Consider the following 16555-nt stretch of genomic DNA (forward strand, 5'->3'; position numbering starts at 1 on the left):
TAATCTGCACCCAGCACAGCCAGAAGAGGACTGGCCACCCCACATAGCCTGGTTCCTCTCTAGGTTTCTTCCTAGGTTTTGGCCTTTCTAGGGAGTTTTTTCTAGCCACCGTGCTTCTACACCTGCATTGCTTGCTGTTTGGGGTTTTAGGCTGGGTTTCTGTACAGCACTTTGAGATATCAGCTGATGTACGAAGGGCTATATAAATAAATTTGATTTGAGTTGATTCGATTCAAACCAGGCGACCATTCGGTTACTGTCCCAACACTTTAACGGTTAGGCTACCTGTAGCCCCCATTAAAGATACTATCCTTATTTTCCCTCAAAAGGTAAATAGCTTTTGAGGCCAATTATTTCTTGAAATAATGTTTTTGAGATTACAGTGCTTTAGCTATTCGAAGTTAAGGCTTTCAGGAAATTAATGGATTTTGTAATTCTCTTCCAATTGTGCTGTTTTTACAGTGATAATTATTAGAAACGCTTGCGTGTGTACAATTCTCTTTAGCGTGCGTGTGTGAGTGCATGTGCTCTTGTGTGTGGTGTGTGTGTGTGCATGCTTGTGTGTGTTTGTGGTGTGTGTGTGTTTGTGTGCTTGCACTCTGCTTCTATATCTGACCTTATTATTTTTGAGAACAGAACAAGTTCATTAGATGTGGATGAGGACCTTACAAATAAATTGCACCATTATGATAACCTTTAAAACAGACAAGAACATTTTGACTGACATATCAAAAACAGAGGATGCTGACAATGATGTTACAACCTGTTACCTCATAGGTCAGGGGTCATACATTAGTTGTCAGTACCACAAATACTGAGAGATCTAATGAAAGTTGTCACTTCAACCATTGAACATCATTCAATCATTGAGGGCCAATAAAACATGAACCTTTTACTGCAGTTGGCTAAATCAGAGTGGCACGGTGTTTATTGGTAGTCTCAAACAAATCTACTACCTCACACACATGGTTATGGGCTTCAAAAAAGAAGAGACTTGTACCATGTCATATATAGAGTTGAAATGTATTACATTTTAATTTTGCATCCCAATATTGCACTTTATAACAAACGTTTGACAGAGAAACACCAGATTTTCTGCTTTTGTTTTAAGATAACGTTGATTAATTATGAAATTATGAAAAATCTGAATAACATTCCACCAAAGAGGCCACTAGGTCATTTGACTGCAGGAAAAGGCTGCAATGTAACTGACTCCCTAAAAATATTATTATTATTATTTAATTGTTTTAACGGACCCCTATATCTGCCAGTGAGACACACAGGGAATACTGAGGGGTTCAGAGGTTGATGTATAGGGGGATGGTGTGTGTGCATGCAGACCTACGTGTGTCTATGTTTTATGTGTGTGAATATTCCAACCTGTATGTCTCTTTTGTAATGAATGTGTAGACTCTAGACAGTAAATTAATGTGTGGACACTTAGGTCTAGACTCTAGACAGTAAATTAATGTGTGGACACATAGGTCTAGACTCTAGACAGTAAATGAATGTGTAGACACATAGGTCTAGACTCTAGACAGTAAATTAATGTGTAGACACATAGGTCTAGACTCTAGACAGTAAATTAATGTGTAGACACATAGGTATAGACACTAGACAGTAAAGTACATGCCAGCCACTTGGTCCAATAATGACAGTCACATTACACCTGAACAGCGTTTATTTTAAGGTTAATGCATCTTTTTACAGAGTTATTCAGGGGGAATCAAAGCATTAAAAAGCACTTTGTTATATGCGTCAGTCTCCAAGGGGCTTGAAGGAAGTGATTGGTTCGTGTTGGAGATTTAACTACTACACGGAAGTTCCAGTGGGTGTCCCAACACTCCATTGTGTGAGATCGGAAGGCTTGTGTTCGAGTCCAAACATTTTACATTTCAGTGCCTTGCTCAGGTGCATATCAACAGATTCTTCACCCAGTCAGCTTGGGAATTTGAACCAGCGACCATTCAGTTACTGGCCCAATGCTCTTAACCTCTAGACTACCTGCCGCCCCGTTCTTCACTGTCTCCACACATATACTTTTAAAGGTACTCCACTCCATCAACTTGACTTGTTTCTGTCTGTCTTCCACCCACTCATTGTCTATCCCTTCTACACCGTCTTCTCCCGTATCCCTCCATCCCTGCCTGCTGTCCCAGCTACTCCTCTGCAGAAGCGGACAACAAAGATCGGTCCCTCTCTTCTAGAATGTGCAGGAAACTGTTCCTCTCCTCCTCACTCCATGACTCAAACCATTGGGTCCAGAGGCGCAGTTGGCACTCAAAGATATTTGGTGTCAGTCCTTAACCTGTAGCATTTTGAGAGTGGCAGGGGCTCTCTGCCTGCCGCTGAGTTCAGATAGGTACAAGATAGGTTCTCCAAGCTGGGAGGCACTGAACCCTGTGGTACTGACAGAAAGTCTGCCAGGCTGGGTGAAGACGAGCTGGACTGTGTGCAGAGCCAACCCTGTCCAGCAGTGTTAGCTGTTTCCAGTGTGTTGCTCGTGATGTTGTGTGTTGCTGGACAGGGTACCAGCTGGGGGCATCATGCCAAGGGGCTGCTGGTTTGAGCCTTGATTGACATGGAAGAACCAAGACATCTTGCACCGTTTTTTTTTACAACATCCTTCTTATTTTCAGCCTGTTGCAACATAAGACGTGAGGTTGAGTTGAGGTTCCGCACCTCTGCCCTTAATCTTGACAAAACGCACACAGACAGACAGACGCACGCACACACACGCACACGCACGCACGCGCACACACACACACACACACACACACACACACACACACACACACACACACACACACACACACACTGATGCTGACATTGAGGTCTAATCATTAGTCCTTCCCAACACTAACATTATTATACTTGACTGCACAAACACACAGAACCTTATGCTGTGACTCACACCTTTATCACTCTCTCAAGTCTCCTTCCTCTCTTCTACATATTCCTGTCCTCATTCTCGCCTCTCTCCTTTGTGTGTTACTGTGTATTTTTAATTATTCATGTCCATATCTCTTCCTGTTCCTGTTACTCTCCTTTCTTGTTATTTCAAAAAAAAATGTAAAAGGTTTTTAAGGAGAGAGAGGGCTTAGTATATGTCTCAAATGACTCCCTATTCCCTACATAGTGCTCTACTTTTGATCAGAGCCCTATGGGCCGTATACGGCCCTGGCCAAAAATGTTGCACTTCATAGGGAATGGGGGGTCATTTGTGATGCAGACCTTCTGTGTGATCATGAGGAGGTAGAGAATCGACAGAGATAGCAGTGGATCAGCTGGCTTCTAATCTACAGGCTCAGTCTGGCACTAAGGAAACGCCACAGTGCCTGTCCTCTCTCTCTCTCACTCACTCTCTCTGTCTGTCACTTTCTCTGTCTCTCTAGCTCTGTCTTATACCTTTTCCCTCTCTTTCTGTCTAGCGCTGACTCTCTCTCTGTCTCGTTTTCTCTCTCTCTATGTCTCTCTCTCTCCCCACAACTCTGCCTCTCCCTTTACCTTACGTTCTCTCTCTCTCTCCCTCTGTCTGTCACTTTCTCTGTCTCTCTAGCTCTGTCTTACACCTTTTCTCTCTCTTTCTGTCTAGCGCTGACTCTCTCTCTGTCTCGTTTTCTCTCTCTCTATGTCTCTCTCTCTCCCCACAACTCTGCCTCTCCCTTTACCTTACGTTCCCTCTGTCTCACTCTCTATCATTTTTCTCGATCTCAAGTCAGAGAGCATCTCCTCCCTTGATTTTGTGTCTTACACGTTTGAGTATCACCTCCAATCAGAGGTTGCATAATCATACTTCCTTCCTGCTACTTTAATGTTTCTACCTGGTCCTTGTTTTCCAACTGTTGAGATGCTACTTTGATTGTCTGAGTAGAACTGAAGGGTGTATGTTGGTTTTGGCCTTCAGTCATACACAGTTTTTCTATATTCAACAAGCTCTCACAGTCTCACTGCAGAATTCTCATCCATATTCTCCTAAAATCAAATTCTAAAGTGTTTTTGTTGCTCCTGCTGCTCTGTATCTTTACATTTCTCCAAATGTAACATTTTTAAGTTAAGGGTTAAGTTTAGGCATTCATTCTGAATGGTTAAGGTAAGGGTTAAAGTTAGGAAAGGGTTAAAATATTCAGTTTAGGCAGTCATTCTGAATGGTTATGGTAAGGGTTAAGGTGTAGAATAGGGTTAAAACCAGTGTCCACGACTGGGATCGAAAACGCAACCTTCTGATCCAGAGTCATGAGATCCAGGTTCATGGGATTACGCCTATCCACCACCCCTGTCAAAACCCAAGCCACTGTTGCCCCTAGTGGCCAGTTTTGAAGGCATTTCCCGACATCCTAAAGACATGGATAGATGTCCAATTCTTAAGTCAATCTTGAACGACCTGGCTGTGCATACTAGGAGTGTTGTGGGTGGGTGGGAGTTTTGGGGGAGCTGTGTGTGTGTGTGTGTGTGTGTGTGTGTCTGTGTGTGTGTGTGTGTGTGTGTGTGTGTGTGTGTGTGTGTGTGTGTGTGTGTGTGTGTGTGTGTGTGTGTGTGTGTCTGTGTGTCTGTGTGTCTGTGTGTCTGTGTGTCTGTGTGTGTGTGTGTGTGCGTGTGTGTGTCTGTGTGTGTCTGTGTGTGTGTGTGTGTGTTTGTGTCTGTGTGTGTCTGTGTGTGTCTGTGTGTGTCTGTGTGTGAGTGTGTGTGTGTGTGTGTGTCTGTGTGTGTGTGTGTGTGTGTGTGTGTGTGTGTGTGTGTGTGTCTGTGTGTCTGTGTATGTGTGTGTGTGTGTGTGTGCGTGTGTGTGTGTGTGTCTGCAGTTTGATGAAGTGCAGGGGAAGAAATTATCTTTGGTAGTCAGCCACTGTTTTTACACAGCTGGACGATGTAGCGTTCTCTTTAACTCCAGAACGCAGTGAATAAACGATACACTCCTTTAGTCCTCATCCTTCCTTCACTCTTTTCCTCCATCCCTCCATCCCATTTTTTTACATTTACATTTGAGTCATTTAGCAGACGCTCTTATTCAGAGCGATTTACAGGAGCAATTAGGGTTACATTGCCTTCAGAAAGTATTCATACCCCTTGACTGATTCCACATTTTGTTGTGTTACAGCCTGAATTCAAAATGGATTAAATCATTTTTTTTCTCTCATCCCTCTACACTCAATACCCCGTAATGACAAAGTGAGAACATGTTTTTAGACATTTTTGCTAATTTATTGGAAATGAAATACAGAAATATCTCATTTACATAAGTATTCACACTCCCTCGTCAATAATTCCAGCTGTGAGTCTTTCTGGGTAAGTCTCTAAGAGCTTTCCACACCTGGATTGTGCAACATTGGCCCATTACTCTCTTCAAGCGCTGTCAAATTGGTTGTTGATCAACGTTCTTAACCGCTAGGCTACCTGCAACCCGATCCTCCACCCCCTATCTCTACCCTCTCTAGTCCATCTATTCTCATATCCTTCAAAGATCCTGAAAACAGAGGCGGTGAACAACAAACTAAAGACAAACAGCCCCCCATGAAATTACAGCATTTTTTATGTTTCTTAGACAGAGAAAGCATTGTAAAACTTAAAATCATCCTGTCCCTACAATGTTGAGATGGCCATATTGGTCTGTTTCCTCGGAATAGGAAATAGATTAGGACAGAAAATGGACCAGTCCCTCCTAAGATTTGGGATATGGGCTGAATTGTTCAAAGCAATGCCTTGATTAGTTGTGTGTTGCCTCACCTCATGAGGTTCTTTAATTCTGTAAGAGTGAAACATTGGAGTTGATGATCATTGGAGTTGATGATCATTGGAGTTGATGATAATTGGAGTTGATGATCATTGGTTAGTGAGATGGTGGATGTTTCAGGTATTATGACCTGTTTTATGCTGACTGTCTAGTCTTAACTGTTCTTATAATTGAGGTTGCACTCTTCGAACCATCCAAACAAAACGTCACAATTATTTCCCTGAGCTTTCCCTCTCCTTTCTCTCCTCCATGTTAAAATGTCTCCAATTAAACCTGCATGTTACGGCGTGTCGAGTTCTATGGAGTGTTTACCTTCTGAGTAATTACCCTCTTTGTTGCTGTCTGTTTCCAGGTGAAGGGCCCTGTCTATCAAAAATGGTTGTGGTTCCCATGGCAATAGGGGAGTAGAAGTAGTCATCCTCTTCTTCAGTTTATGACCAAAGTCAATACTCACCAATTAGCTTTCAGCCACGAGTAGGGTTGCTATGGCGAGACAATTACACTTAACAGGGTAGGCCTAGCCATGCCAGACTCATTTTGTAGCTCCTCCCCTGTTCCAAAATAACTTGGTTATCTGTCTTTTTCTCTCTCTCGCTCTTTCCCTTAAGTTTGTGATGTGGACAGGCACATAATATTGATGTTAGGTCAAGTAGTCTTATCCTGTGATTTTTATTCGTAAGAAGAGAAACATCTCTTTCTCTCTCTCTCTCTCTCTCTCTCTCTCTCTCTCTCTCTCTCTCTCTCTCTCTTTCTCTCTCTCTCTCTGTGTGTGTGTGTGTGTGTGTGTGTGTGTGTGTGTGTGTGTGTGTGTGTGTGTGTGTGTGTGTGTGTGTGTGTGTGTGTGTGTGGGTGGGTGGGTGGGTGTGTTTGTGTGTGTGTGTGTGTGTGTGTGTGTGTGGTGGATATTCCTGTCATCACACACATTAAATCAAAGTGGCAGCTTTCAGACAGGATCTCTTCCACCGGCTTCCTCTTCGGTCCCACACCAGGAGGACACAGGTGCAACCATACCATCCCACTAACACCCCCACCCCACTACCCTCCACTAACACCTGTTCAACACACACACACACGAGAGACACAACTAAACAGGTGACTGCCAGGATGACGACACATGGACACGTGACCATGTTCAGTGTTGCAGCCGCACCAATCAGAGATTGATCCAGTGTGACTTGGCCCCACGCCTGAAAAGTAGAGAACATTTCAGTGGGCGTCTGTGTTGTTGAGATCCTCGTTAATCTGAATCTTTACTAAAACCTTAAATGTTGCCTGTAAAGGAACATTGATTGTTTCTCCATTTAAACTTTGGATTAAACCTATTTTCATTAACACTGATCTGCCGAGAATAATTAGATTCATTAATCCTAACATCTATCTGCATATTGAAATTAACTGTATTGTCACGGTGGCTCTTCTGAAATCCAGTATAATTTTCATTTTATTCTGTTTATCACATTTGTGTGTCATTGAATCTTTGAAATATTTCCAGAGCGGTGTGTGGATTCGTCATCAACTGGTCTGCGTGATCTATTTAGAGAAACAGTATGAGATATTTTGTATGTAGAGTATGCATATGGTCTACATAATGTATATACAGCGGCAAACTGTAGGAATTATACATTTTATGTAGAAACTTTTCTATATAGTGTAGATTCCAAAGTAATGAACAAATCAATATCCCAAGATTTGTGTCCCAAATGGCACCCTATTCCCTATATAGTGCACTACTTTTAACCAGAGCCCATAGGGCCCTATGTAAGGCTTTGTTCATAAGTAGTGATCTATATAGGGAATAGGGTGACATTTGGGACACAAATGGCACCAGTAGACTACTGAAGTGAGGGATTGTGTCGCTGGAGCCAAGAGAATCCCAAGACTCAATTAGCAGGAACTGGATCATCTCACTGTGGTTCCCTGACACTCGTAGGTTGATGGGGGTGGTATGGTGGGTGACCCGGCCTATAGACCGCCCGTCTAGCACTCTAACATCCAAGGGAATGGAGAGAGGTTGAGTGGGGATGCCCAGTTCGGACGCCAGGGTAACATCCATAAGACTCATATCGGCCCCCGAGTCGATGAGTACTTCGACTGGTCGCCCCATAGCAGGGTGGCGAGTAAGGGGAGAAGCAAAATTGTCCTTAGGACCCACCAGAGTACTCATTCCTTCAAATGAGCTAGGTCTCTTGAAGAGACAGGTAGACACAATGACCTCTCTGGGGGTTAATTCCGCGTACGCGTTCGGCGGTAGACAGCCTAACCTTGCCCGAGCTGCATCAGCTTGGGAAGAAGTAAATCAGCAGTCTTTGGTGGCTCTTGGAGGAACCTCCGCCACAAAACCCTCCAGACTGAAGCATAATGCCGACTGTTGTTCCCAAACGGCCGTAGCCCAGGCGAGGGCCTTCCCGGACATCAGTGTGATGAGGTACGCTATCTTATAGCGGCCCGCGGGGGAGGAAAGGTGAAGCTCCATAACGAGGGAGCACTGAGCGAGAAACTCCCGATAGGTGCCCGACTCTCCGTCGAAGCGCTCCAGGGGAGGTAAGCGGGGTTTCTTGGGAAACCGGCATGACGGTGCTGCTACCAGCCGGGTTACTGAAGGGCTGGTAGATTACCGTTGTGGTAGACTGTCTAGTAGACAACCCGCGGAATTGCTCCTGCAATGTGTCCAATGCTTGGACACATTAATGTTCGGGCCAAGCCCGGAACCCTTTTATCAGACCGTGAAGCAACTCCTCATGCCCACCAATGGTGGCTCCTTTGGAGGAGATGGCATAGCAGAGCTGGTCCAAGTCTGCTGGGTCAGTCATGGCCAGTTCATATTATCACGTTTCAGGTATGACCCAGGTGCAGACAGATGAGCTCAGGGTCAGGTCAGGCAGAGGTCGGTAATCCAGAGTAGAGGCAAAGGTACAGGCCAGCAGGCAGGGTCAGGGTAGGCAGGAATGGTAAAAAAAAAAAACTACAGGAAACTAGAAAACAGGAACAATAGCAAAGACAGGCGCAAGGGAAACCGTTGGTAGGTTTGAACGGACAAAACGAACTGGCATAGACAGATGGAAAACACAGGTATAAGTACCCAGGGGATAATGGGAAAGATGAGCGGCACCTGAATGGGGGTGGAAATAAGCACAAGGACAGGTGAAACAGATCAGGGCGTGACAGATGCCTTCTGTTACACAGCTATTTTCTTGAGTTAATTTAGTTAATAAAGCCACATACAAACTTATATTTTTTGCTTTCTTGAGTAAGCAGCTCCAAAATGCAGGTGTTTCAGTCTAGTTCAGTGCTTTATGTGGTGGGGCAGCCAGAGGAAAATAAGGAGTGCAGGGGTTGGTAATGTTCTCTAGTTGCGCCGTAATTGGGTAATGTTCTCTTGTTGCGCCATGATTGGCTCAATGTTCTGTCACTCATGGGGACACTACGTCACTGCCAAATTTAAGGGTAGAGCTCTAAAATCCAAGTCCCTTGGGTGCTGCCATAGAGTTACATTAGAAGTGTCCGTCCAAGAAGGCTCAAGGTCATTAGTCACAGATAAAATGACGTCAAATCAAATCAAATCAAATGTATTTATATAGCCCTTCGTACATCAGCTGATATCTCAAAGTGCTGTACAGAAACCCAGCCTAAAACCCCAAACAGCAAGCAATTCAGGTGTAGAAGCACGGTGGCTAGGAAAAACTCCCTAGAAAGGCCAAAACCTAGGAAGAAACCTAGAGAGGAACCAGGCTATGTGGGGTGGCCAGTCCTCTTCTGGCTGTGCCGGGTGGAGATTATAACAGAGCATGGCCAAGATGTTCAAATGTTCATAAATGACCAGCATAGTCGAATAATAATAAGGCAGAACAGTTGAAACTGGAGCAGCAGCACGGTCAGGTGGACTGGGGACAGCAAGGAGTCATCATGTCAGGTATTCCTGGGGCATGGTCCTAGGGCTCAGGTCCTCCGAGAGAGAGAAAGAAAGAGAGAATTAGAGAGAGCAAATCACGTTATATCTACAGTAGCTTTGATTGGACTGATCATGTCAACATCATACTTTCAAAATCTTAGCTAGCAAGCTAGCAGTCATCATTATGAATAAAGTCGACAATCTACTGGCAATTGCTTTTTTATCCTTGTCATATGAAGTGAAATAATTTGAGAAATTATACATAAAACATATCGGTGCTCCTTGGCCATTGGACATAAACATTACACAACAAGTTGGAAATCGCAAATTCAACAATGAGTGGTTTGGAAGGAATTAGTGGCTAACTGCAAGCATTGCAAAGCAATCACTAGCCTGCTATTCGGTGGAGTGGGTTTATGGTTCGAAGTCTGGGTTAAGGGTCTCTTTTCCAAGCTTAAAAGGATAAACATTCAACATTGGCCATGCTGTCAATCCAGCATGAACTCTGAAAAAAACTAGCTCTGACTGGGAAAATACGTTTTGAATGGTCATCAAACTCGGAATTGCAAGTCGGGAACTCGGGCCTCTTTCTAGACCTCTGACCAGAAAATCACTAACATCATCATGATTCGACCTTGTTTTATTCCAAGTTCCCAGTTGTCTTGAAAGCACCAAAAATCCAGAGAATGCCAGACTTTGATGACAAATTTGCTCACGAAGGACCGCCGTGCCACCTTCCTGTTCAAGTGAGCACAGCACAACAAGATGAGTCCAAAAATGTATTGTATGCTGCTGCATGAATTATGTAATATGCCAGGGAGATATGTATAATGTAGCTAAGAAAGTAAATCTAAGTGTAAAAGTATTCAGGAACCTTTACTTTTTCCACATTTTGCCTTATTCTAAAACGGATTAAATCAAAAAAATGTCCTCAGCAATCTACAGACAGTACCTCGTAATGACAAAGCGAAAACAGGTTTTTAGACATTTTTGCAAATTTACCAATTTTACAAAAAAACTGAAATACCTTATTTACATAAGTATTCAGACGCTTTGCTACGAGACTCGAAATTGAGCTCAGGTACATGATGTTTCCATTGATCATCCTTGGGATGTTCCGACAACTTGATTTGAGTCCACCTATGGTAAATTCAATTGATTGGACATGATTTGAAAAGACACACACCTGTCTATATAAGGTCCCACAGTTGACAATGCATGTCAGAGCAAAAACCAAGCCATTAGGTCGAAGGAATTGTCCGTAGAGCTCAGAGACAGGATTGTGTTGAGGTACAGATCTGGGAAGGGTACCAAAAAAAATATGTAGCATTGAAGGACCCCAAGAATACAGTGGCCTCCATCATTCTTAAATGGAAGAAGCTTGGAACCACCAAGACTCTTTCTAGATCTGGCCGCCCGGCCAAACTGAGCAATCAGAGGGAGAAGGGCCTTTGGTCAGGGAAGAGACCAAGAACCCGATGGTAACTCTGACAGAGCTCCAGAAACCTTCCAGAAGGAAAACGATCTCTGCAGGACTCCACCAATCAGGCCTTTATGGTAGAGTGGCCAGACGGAAGCCACTCCTCAGTAAAAGGCACATGACAGCCCGCTTGGAGTTTCCCATAAGTCACCCAAAGACTCTCAGACCATGAGAAACAAGATGGTCTGGTTAGATTAAACCAATATTCAAATCTTTGGCCTGAATGCCAAGCTTCACATTTGGAGGAAACCTGACACCGTCCCTACGGTGAAGCCTGGTGGTGGCAGCATCATGCTGTGGGGATGTTTTTCAGCAGCAGGGACCGTGAGACTAGTCAGGATCAAGGGAAAGATGAACAGAGCAATGTACAGAGAGATCCTTGATGAAAACTTGCTCCAGAGCCGTCATGACCTCAGACTGGGGCAAAGGTTCACCTTCAAACAGAACAACGACCCTAAGCACGCAGCCAAGACAACGCAGGAGTGGCTTCGGGACAAGTCTCTGAATGTCCCTGAGTGGCCCAGCCAGAGCCCGGACTTGAACCCCATCGAACATCTCTGGATAGACCTGAAAATAGCTGTGCAGCAACGCTCCCCATCCAACCTGACAAAGCTTGAAAGGATCTGCAGAGAAGAATGGGAGATACTCCCAAAATACAGGTGTTGTTTTTTGTTTGATTTATTTAACCTTTATTTCACTAGGCAAGTCAGTTAAGAACAAATTCTTATTTACAATGACGGCCTACACCTGCCAAACCCGGATGACGCTGGGCCAATTGTGCGCCGCCTTATGGGATATGTTTTAATATGTTTTATAATGAGGCTGTAACTGTCACGCCCTGACCTTAGTATTCTTTGTTTTCTTTATTATTTTGGTTAGGTCAGGGTGTGACATGGGTGATATGTCTGTTTTTGTCTTATTCTAGGGTGTTTGTTCTGTCTAGGGGTTTTTGTAGATTTATTGGGTTGTTTTCATCTAGGTGTTTATGTTGGTCTATGGTTGCCTAGATTGGTTCTCAATTAGAGGCAAGTGTTTATCGTTGTCTGATTGGGAACCATATTTAGGCAGCCATCTTCTTTGGGTATTTTGTGGGTTATTGTCTATGTGTAGTTGCCTGTGTCAGCACTTGTTATCATAGCGTCACAGTTGTTGTTTTGTTTTAGTGTTCTTTGTGTTTTTCGTCATTCAATTAAAGAATGGATTCACACCACGCTGCGCTTTGGTCTGCTTCTTACGACGATCCTGACAGTAACATAACAAAATGCAAAAAAAGTAAAGGAGTCTGAGTATTTTCCAACGGCACTATATGTTGTGTAGTATGCTGTTAGTAGCCCATGTACCTTACCATAATAATTTGGTCCCTTTTTCACCTCTTAATTTTGACTACTGTTCTCACTTGGTGGTGCACATGTAGTCTATAGCCTGTTTTAGAGAAATGTAATAATCAAATATTGTAAGAGCTTTCATTGTCTGCTTATTTGCCCCCTTTATTTATCATACGGTTCTGACTTGGTGTACAGTGAGAATACTGTAAGAACAGCCCATGTTCTGAATTCTGTCGCTGTACATTTCAAAAGTGCTGAACAAATAGTTATATTGACTACGTCCGTCCTAGCTCGCTTATTAAAAGCTTAATCGAAATTACGGATTGCCTCTTGTCCGCTCGTTGTCCCCTTATGCCATAGTTTGTACATCTCAATTGTCAGTAGAAACCACATTTGTTTAAAGAATTTAGACATATCAGCTGTGGGCTTTTTTAAAGGCAGAAAATGAGGCTGACTGAACTGTTTTGTTGCCAGACTAGGCTCCGCTGAGAGCCAGGTGTAGCAGTGGTAATGTGTTGGGACTGCTGTTGGGATTCTGCTGTTGGGACAGCTTTATGTATGCCTTAACAGTTTGTGGGCACCGTTTGTCACCGTTATAGTGAAATTAATGTACTGTTTAGTGTTGTGTAGTGGCTTTGCTGGCATTCATCTAAAAATAAATGTTTTAGTTTGCTTGATAAAATCACCACTGGATACAGAAACCGGATGAGTATCACATTACATTTTTCAGTCATTCATTTACATGTCATGTGCTTATTTGAGTGCCACTTTTAAAAATAAGTAGTATTTTCTATTCGTCTGGGTAACAAGGCCTGAGTAATTCAGCATCACAAGATATCTGTTGTACAACAAAAAGTGGCATCTGTAGTTAATAGATTGTCAATGAATTGTTCCGTTATTTGCTGTTTTGCACTGCTCACTCTAAATTCAACTACATACAGTACCAGTCAAAAATGTGAACACACCTACTCATTCAAGGGTTTTTCTTTATTTTTACTATTTTCTACATTGTAGAATAATAGTGAAGACATCAAAACTATGAGATAACACATATGGAATCATGTAGTAACCAAAAAAGTGTTAAACAAATCAAAATATATTTCATATTTGAGATTCTTCAAAGTAGCCACTCTTTTGCTTTGATGACAGCTTTGCACACTCTTGGCATTCTCTCATTCTCTCAGCTTCCTTGATCTCTACTCTCGTCTACACTTCACTTCTTTCCCATCTTTACAGTGGTGTTCTACAGTTCTCTGCTGCACTCTAGTGTTTCATTAGAGAATTGTACTCTCCCTCTCCTGGTAGCTCTCTCGAAGTAGGCCATGTGTTCCTCCTGTCTGGTCCTCAGGTCAGAGAGAGCCCTGGTCACAGAGCTCTCCTCTACACATCAGAGGGAAACATGAACCATTAAATGAACGGAATACATCTATAATGAGACTAATTTAATGTCTGTTTAAGATCTCTGTAGGATTTATATGATCTATAACAGGGTTTCCCAACCCTCTCCTCGGGCCCCCTCGGACACAATTATTTATTTATTTTTAACCCTAAACTGGCATACCTGATTAAATTAATCAACTAATCATCAAGCCTTTGACTAATTAAATGAGGTGTGCCAGTTTAGGGGTAAAACAAAAATGTGAAATGTCTGGGGGAGGCCCGAGGAGAGGGTTGGGAAATACTGATCTATAGATTTCAGAGTCTCGCTTGGCCATCCTTCCAAATCTCGTACATAAGAAGTCTGTGCTTCTGAGGCTCGACATTTCAAAGGAAACAGTCGTAATGATGTCCCCCAAAGTCTCCTATAGCTAGGTTGGGTTCTGACCTGTACTGTAGGTCCACAGGCTTTCTCATACACATGCTCCTGGAAGGCTCCGGGATGTTGAGACAACAGGACAGAAAGAAGTGGGACAAACACGCATACAGACACACACGCACACAGACACACACACACAGACGCACACACACACATAGTTAGTCAAGAGTAACAATTAGACATCTCAGATACTGTATCTACGGCTGAGATTATACTCCTAGATAGACTGAGATGTCTATGCTGTAATTCATCATGTGCCTGTCTCTTGTCAATGAGTCTGTGATGCTGCCTGGAGGTCTCACCTGCCCCGCTGTCATCCAGTGTACCTGTCATCCAGTGTACCTGTCAGCCAGCGAGCTGAACCCCATTATACCCCCATATACCCCCCCGTATGCAAAGTCACTGCCGACCCCGGGCCTCCCGTTCCACCCTAGTCTTCACCAGTGTCTGGTGGGCGGAGCTAGGATGGCCACACCCACAGGTGTAGGGACTCCGGAACCCAGAGCAGGAAGTGCCTGAGGACAGGAGAGGAGAGGACAAAGAGATGAGAGGTAGGTCAATGTAGCCTCACCCTGATCCTATACAACACTCAGCAACTACTTTTAACTCAGCAAATTGGAAGGCTGAGTGAATAGAAGGAATATTATAACAATGCCTCAGTGCCTCAGCGAGGGACAACAGAGACACTCATTTCCCACACATTTGTTCTGTGGTCTCACTGTGCAACTTGCAGCTGCAGCGTATATGCTGCGACCTGTTCAGGTGAGCGTACTGGTAGGCGAACACTGTCACCCTTAAACCCAGCATGGTAGCGCAATCGGTCTTTCCAACAGGAACCTCCTGAAAGTCTGTCTGATGTGGTTTGTATCTGGAGGGGTTCAACCCAAGTGTAGCGATTAAGAGGGATAGCTGGAGTGATGCTTGAACCACTGATCATGCAATTCCTGAGTAACCATACCTCCTCCTCAGCCATAAAGATTCAGACCTCTTTGAGGAGGCCATAGCGCTATTACATTTTCGAGGCTGCACAATTCTTAATGAACTAATCAGTGTTGTATTAGAGATGGATGATGTTGTTAAAGTGTACCTGTGTGTGCAGAAGCAAGGTGTCTCTGGGCCGATCAGTTTACAGTCTATTCCCCCTGGCCTTCCAAAGCTCAAATACAGCCTGCTGTGTAGTCGCTGGGGAAACACTGTTCTTTTATACTCATCATATTCCTCTGGGGGAGAATATAGTCTGCCGCCATCGTCTTCACCCACAATCCTAAAACACAACAACAGCTGCCACAGCACTGGGGTATGATTACTAGTTCTGATCATTGAGTACCCAGATTCTGCAAAGTATGCCTTCCCTCCTCAAATAAAATACTGATACAAAAGGAGTATCCAATATATCCAATAGGTAGCCTAGTGGTTAGAGTGTTGGACTGGTAACCGAAAGGTTGCAAGATTGAATCCCAGAGCTGACCAGATTAAAATCTGTCGTTCTGCCCCTGAACAAGGCAGTTGTTCCTAGGCTGTCATTGAAAATAAGAATTTGTTCTTAACTGACTTGCCTAGTTAATTAAAGGTAAAAATATGGTAGACTATTAGACATTCACACCACAGGAGGCTGCTGAGGGAAGAGTGGCTCATGCGAATGGCCATTTATGAGCCGTTCTTCCCTCAGCAGCCTCCTCTGGTGTGAATGTCTAATAGTCCACCATATAGGATAGTACTTTGGCATCATTATTCTATTCCACTGATTCAGCTCCAGTCATTACCACGAGCCCGTTCTCCCCAAAGGGGAGAAGGTGCCACCAATTAAGGTGCCACCAATTCACTCTCCAAAGCTCATGATCTCAACTTTATAATTATTCGCCTATGTAGTCCATTAGATTGATCTGCTGATAAAGGGAAGGAAACAAGGAATGGAGGGAGGAAGGCTGTAAAATACACTGACTCCAAACAAAATGGACTTGGTGAAATTTTACATACAAGGGATGTGTGCACTGTCTAAGTTGTCTGAACTGAAGGCAAACATAACAAAGCAAATAGGCTTACAAAGTCAGTGAGGTGACTCAGAGGGAAATTCCAGCAGTAATCCAGGATGTATATAAACCTAGAATACATTTTATTTGGCAAAACAAACATTCTGTACTCTTCGATGGAGTCTTGTCAAGACATCATCTCCATCACTCAAGTTTTTAGATACTGTTTAAACTACATTTAGTTGTAAAATCCCTCTGCTCCTCGATTGAAGTCCTGTGCTCACATACGGTTCAGCACATGGCGTCCACGTTGCTAAGCAATGGGAACGGTCTCTACCAATGGT

General features: G+C 43.6%; 1 pseudogene; it reads right to left on the bottom strand.

Annotated features, from left to right (window-relative positions):
• Positions 1–8027: 8027 nt before the first annotated feature.
• LOC149970215 (protein FAM221A-like) lies at positions 8028–15888 on the bottom strand (annotated as a pseudogene).
• Positions 15889–16555: the final 667 nt, after the last annotated feature.

This window comes from Oncorhynchus mykiss, chromosome 30 (genome assembly GCF_057628025.1).
Source record: "Oncorhynchus mykiss isolate SJ-2025 chromosome 30, ASM5762802v1, whole genome shotgun sequence".
In the NCBI taxonomy this organism is placed as follows: domain Eukaryota; kingdom Metazoa; phylum Chordata; class Actinopteri; order Salmoniformes; family Salmonidae; genus Oncorhynchus; species Oncorhynchus mykiss.